At 37.9% G+C, this 6,000-nt stretch overlaps 1 protein-coding gene across 3 annotated transcripts in view; it reads left to right on the top strand.

Annotated features, from left to right (window-relative positions):
• Positions 1 to 4,810: 4,810 nt before the first annotated feature.
• Positions 4,811 to 6,000, top strand: part of LOC117990832 (cell adhesion molecule Dscam2-like) — a 104,450-nt gene continuing 103,260 nt past the window's right edge. For 2 of the 3 annotated variants that reach the window (XM_069504724.1, XM_069504723.1), the window contains exon 1: positions 4,811 to 5,178. The gene's annotated coding sequence lies outside the window, so the exon portion shown is untranslated. The remainder of the gene's footprint in view (positions 5,179 to 6,000) is intronic. The other variant, XM_069504725.1, reaches the window with a different exon arrangement.

Raw genomic sequence — 6,000 nt, 5'->3', positions numbered from 1 at the left:
GTCGTAATAAAGTTTTCGCCGAAATTTCAATTTGCTCGCTCCGAAACGCCATATTTTCTCTAAAATTTTCGCCGAACATCAACGGAAAGTGAAGGTGCGAGATAGTCAATAAATACGTGATATTGAACGTACCTACCTAATAAATTACATTTCGGTAATCGATTCTCAGATGTTGTACGTGCGAAGTATAATGTTGTTCGAGTGAAATATCTAAATATAAAATTAGGATCCCCGCCCACTGTATGAAATAGTAATACTAGATGATGCCCGCGACTTCGTCTGCGTGGATTTAGGTTTTTAAAAATCCCGTGGGAACTCTTTGATTTTCCGGTATAAATGTAGCCTATGTCCGTCCCCAGAGATGCAAGCTATCACCTTACCAAATTTCGTCAAAATCGGTTGAACGGATGGGCCGTGTAAGGCTAGCAGACAGACAGACAGACAGACACACTTTAATTTATTTCATGCCAAAAATTAAATAAACTATGGTATTTCTGTAAAGTGACATTACATTGTGAATTCAAATACACGAGACTCGAGACGGAGACACACTATGCGTGTGGTTCGCGCAGCATTGCTGATGTTACAGAGTAGTTACAAGGAGAGGATCTATGTAAAGTATTGAATATTTGATATTTCACAAAACAGTATCTAGAGGATGGCGGTCTGTGTATTTTAATGTATGTATTTTAATACTATGCAAATAAATAAAAAATCGAGTTAAAAAAGTCGTAGAACAAAAGTTGTTAGTTTTAATGGTCAAAATTACGTGCCAAGAGCTTTCTGATATTTTTTATTTAACCTTGTATATGTATATTATATAATATGTATATTATACAATATGTATATCAGTAACGTGCAGGCCATAGAGGCGTAAAAGCACTGCCTATCCAGGAGAACTAATTTGACGTCCATTCTTCATTATGACACGCTGGTAAATAAGTATACCTACCTAACAATAAGTAGCTACTCTGGCTTTAAACCATGTGCAAGCTACTGACTGTATATCTATTATAGAATCCACAATATTAAAAAATAGACACAAACGGATATTCTGCGGTATGCTGGATAATAGTTTCGGTGCATCGAAATTTTATAAGGTGGTCAAAATAAAAGAATATAGTACGATGAGCTGCAGAACATACGCATTGCACGGACGGAACAACAGCCCCTAAAAATTTGTTGGATAGCAAATCAGAAGCTTGGAATAACTGAAAAACCTAGTTGTCGGTAGATTAATGGAGTAGAGAGGAACGTGAGGGTTTTAAAGGCGGGCTTGACCGCCTTTGATGGAGTTTGCTTGACTAACCCGGAGATGTGGAATTTTGACCAGCGTGACTGCATTTATGTAGCATCCATTATATTATATAACAGACTATTGGTTATTTAATATATGGGTACACGATCGGCTACAAGAATTCGCCGCAGGCTGTCGGCATACTCTGTGTATCGAAAACATCGTTTATTTAAAATGACGTGCACATATTGGAAAATGGCCGCTAAATATATACTTTACTACGATATTATGACCTCAGCTGTTCAAAATTTTCAACTCCTATAAAGCAATATAATTACGATCAAAATGTTAAAATTAAAATCTTGAATGCCTGAATCTTGTATCGCACTGAAATACCTAATGCTTGCCATAACTGGCTTACCACTCCAAGGTTTGCCACTTCATCTAAGACTGCATCAACACTTACCACCAGGTGAGGTCGTAGGAATGGGCTAACTAATTGTATATGAACTAGATGATGCCCGTGAATTTATTGGGCTAACTTGAACATTATGAACGTCAAAATCGGTTAATCGGATGGACCGTAAAAAGCTAGCAGGTAGACAGACAGACAGACTTTCGCATTTATAGAACCAACTAGCCGATGCTCTAACTGATAAACTAGTGGATTTACGTTTTTAAAATCCCATGGAAACTGTTTAATTTTCACTCACTCTCCAGGTCTTTAACTATATCCATGCAAAAAATCATGCCAATCCGTTGCTTCGTTCCGGCGTGATTGAAGGACAAACCAACAAACCAACAAACCAACAAACAAACACACTTTCGCATTTATAATATTGGTAGTGGTAACCGGGTGTCTTTTTAAATTCATGAGCGTTGCGGCGTCCACGTAACTGCATGGCCATCACTATTTATTAGTTGTACGATCACACACAGGCGAATTGTCTCAGAACCAGTCAACGAGACGAATTAAGTCGCTAAAAATATACGTGGTCGATAAAAATATGTTTAAGTCCGATCTACACTTGCGTGCGAATCGCTAAAGGCCGAGGAAGATCTGAGGTCGGTAGATTGACGGAGTGGAGGACATGAGGATTTTGGGGTTCGTGCTGGAACTAAGCTACATCTGACTGTCTTTGATAAAAAAGTTTTGCGTGACCAAGTCAGATCCCACCCAGGGCTGTAGTTCTTTGATCACACAGTTTGATGATGATGATGAAACAGTAATTGTAGACCTAGCCGAAAAGTACTGTATCGTTGAGTTTAAATAAGAAAAAAGATATTATAGTAGGTAATAATTTAGGATATACAAGGTATCGTACGAGTGCTATAAATACTAAACGTCCGATATACCGCACGTTGCAACTCTAGTAAATTTAAAATGACGCCCAGTTATGGGAAAGGGAGCGCTAAACATAAATTTCGTTATCTGCCCGCGACGTTAGCTGTCTAAATTCTCACAGTTTAGTGTTTATTTTGCTATAAATCCACACTTTCCATACTAACATTTTAAATGCGGAAGTGTGTCTGTCTATCATTCTGTATGTTACCTCTTATCCTTTTAACCGATTTTGGCAAAATAGAGACAGAGATATCTTGCTCCCGCAAACGGACATAGGTTACTTTTTATCCTGGGACCTGGATAAACAGAGATTCATCGGAATTTTGAAAAACCTAAATCTACGCGGACGAAGTTTTGGGCTTCATAGTAAGTTTAGTTTGAATTATGAAATCTTTAAAACAAATTGCATTAAATGCATATGTGCAGACATTGCGTTGGTACATTTTTTTTCCCGGTACATACGCGGTCTATTTACAAATATATTGAGTAGGTATCTTACTCTTAAAAAATATCTTATGGAACGCGATTTGACAACTGAGTTATTTTGTTAGTCTTAGATATTGTTATTCGATTTAGATTACAAAGTCAAACTAGCTAAAAATGGATTTTGTATAGGTATTTTATGTACCTAGCATTTAAATTTTATTTAGTGTTATAAAAAATGTTACCTACTCTAAAATAGGCAATATACAATGAGTGTTTGTTTCAGCAATCGATTTTAAGCCACAGTGTGTGCGAGGTGCCGAGCTACTGTAATAAATAGTGATGGATGCACGGTCCAGCGTACGCCGCAGCCACTCGTAAATTTAAAATGACACCCAGTTATTGGGAAGCGGCCACTCAATATAAATTGTGATACGTACCTATCCGCGAGATCAGCTGCTTGAATCTTCGTGCAAACCTTAAACTTCCAGTAGGTAGGCCATCTAACACTTAACCTAAGAGAAGTGATAGCCTAGTGGTTAAGACGTTCGCCTGCTATTCGGGAGGTCAGAGGTTCGATCCTAGGTATGATACCTACTCTAACTTTTCGAAGTTATTTGCATTTTAAGTAATTAAATATCACTTGCATTAACGGTAAAGAAAAAGATCGTGATGAAACCTGCATGCCTGAGAGTTCTCCATTGTTTTCAAAGGTGTGTGAAGTCTGCCGATCCGCACTGGGCCAGCGTGGTGGACTATGGCCTAAACCGTGAGATACCTGTGATGAGGAGATTCGAAAAATAAAATCAAGTAGGATAGATGTATAGTACGCGACAAGTCGAGATGGCAATCGGGGAGGGAAGACCCGCACAGCCCCCGCGCTAACCCGATGTGGGCGAGCGCGGGTGACATGCGGGTGTGCGGAGCGTCCCCCCGCCTCATACCCCAATAGCCATCTCGACCTGTAGCGGACTATAGGTACCTATCTAATTGAGATAAATATTGTACCTGTATAATACATAATATACTTAAGTAACTTTGTTACCTACTCGCAGTTTTCTGGATAAGATCTCTGTGTAGCGTAAAACCGCAGCGCCATATTTACAATTTACTCCGTAGTGTATGGAATTTTATTAAGTTTTTATTTGGTGCACAATAAAAGTAAACTGACTTTCTTAATTCAGTTAAAATCTAAAGCAATTTTTGTCTAGAATCTACTTTCTGGCGTACAGTACGCGGCAGAAAATAATGTAGGTATATCGGACTTTAAAAAGGGATTGGGAAACCCTCTCACTCTGAGAGGAGAGCCGTGCTCTGTAGTGAGCCGGCTATGGATTGATCATGATGATGATAAAAGTCTATGAAATTTTACTTTAGTGATATTGCATGCAAAGCAACGCAACCATATTTTATTTAAAAGTTTATGTAAGTACCTTTATTATTTTAAGAGGGTTTCGCAAGGTTTTGAGTAAAAGTTATTATGATGAAAGCCTTTCAGGTAAAAAATCGAGGAAAAATAATATCAAATTCGTTATGTCTAAGTAACATTCCATTATATCAAAGTAGACCCTACAGTGGGCAGTAAATTGATAAAACAGCCCACCTGAAAAAATATGATCTCAAAAAAATGGAACTCATAAATCGAAAAGAAATATTTCATGGTCCGGTATTCAGAGCATTGCGTTCAACTACGGAGCGAATAGTAGAAAGGAAAGGTATAAAAGCTTCACCCTTTCTAAAAACACGTAAATAGAAGAGTGGAGCGTTCGTTCCGTTCGGTTCGAATGGCGGCAGCACACACACACGAGAGCGCAGCCCGCGTCTCACATACGGGGAATAAACGATGTGAAATGGGAAAAAAGTTAAATATGTATGAGTGCGGGTAAATATATAAATCGGTATATAGGCGTTTATATAAAATAGGTAGAGAGCGCGGGCGGCTGGTGCTCGGCTCAGTCTCTCGCGATCCTTGCAGCCTCCGCTCGCTCGCAGCCTCCGCCGCGCCACTTCCACACTCCGAGCGGCGGTTTATTTCTCGATAGTGTTTTTATATCCTCATATATTTCTCAAGAGCTTTTCTTTATGAACTTTTCTTGGACTTTGGACACAGTTGTGCAAGTGTGGTATGAATCTTGCTCGCAACTCGGTGTATGAAGAAAGTTGTGGAAAGTTGGTGAGTGACGAAACTTTCTCCAACTAATTAAGATGTTGCTTCATTACCGAAACTATATTTAAGATTAAGCACAACACTAATATTTATGTTTACAAACCATCTTAAGATATCATTGTTTGGTAAATAATAAAGTTTGTTTATTGATTTTAACATAATATTATGTATTTATATAAGTTTCAATTATTAGTATACTAAAATATTTTATCACTTTATTTAATTATATCATTATGAGAAATTATATTAATATTATTATTATCTTATCAATATTGAAAATAAATTAATTTAAAACGTGAATATTTTATTTAAATATAAAAGTGAGCGAGATAATAAATAAGATTTAGTATTTTATCTGAAATAGGTATTGCATAATCCCACGGTGCGTGGTATAAAGAAGTAGGTAGTTAGTAGTCTATATATATAAAAGGAAAAGGTGACTGACTGACTGACTGACTGACTGACTGATCTATCAACGCACAGCTCAAACTACTGGACGGATCGGGCTGAAATTTGGCATGCAGATAGCTATTATGACGTAGGCATCCGCTAAGAAAGGATTTTTGAAATTCAACACCTAAGGGGGTAAAGTAGGGGTTTGAAATTTTTGTAGACCACGCGGACGAAGTCGCGAGCATAAGCTAGTAAAGTAATAAAATTGATGATGCCTGCTACTTTGTAGGTACGCGTGGATTTTAAAAATCCCGTGGGAACTATGTATTTGATTTCCCGGGATAAAAAGTTACCTGTGTCTGTCTCCTGTGTCGTCCTATCTCCGTACCTTTCGTCAAAATCGGTTAAAAGGTGGACTGTGAAAAGCCAGCAAAC

Source organism: Maniola hyperantus, chromosome 18 (genome assembly GCF_902806685.2).
Source record: "Maniola hyperantus chromosome 18, iAphHyp1.2, whole genome shotgun sequence".
In the NCBI taxonomy this organism is placed as follows: domain Eukaryota; kingdom Metazoa; phylum Arthropoda; class Insecta; order Lepidoptera; family Nymphalidae; genus Maniola; species Maniola hyperantus.
The sequence above is the reverse complement of the archived record's forward strand: the minus strand, read 5'-3'. Positions and strand labels throughout refer to the sequence as shown.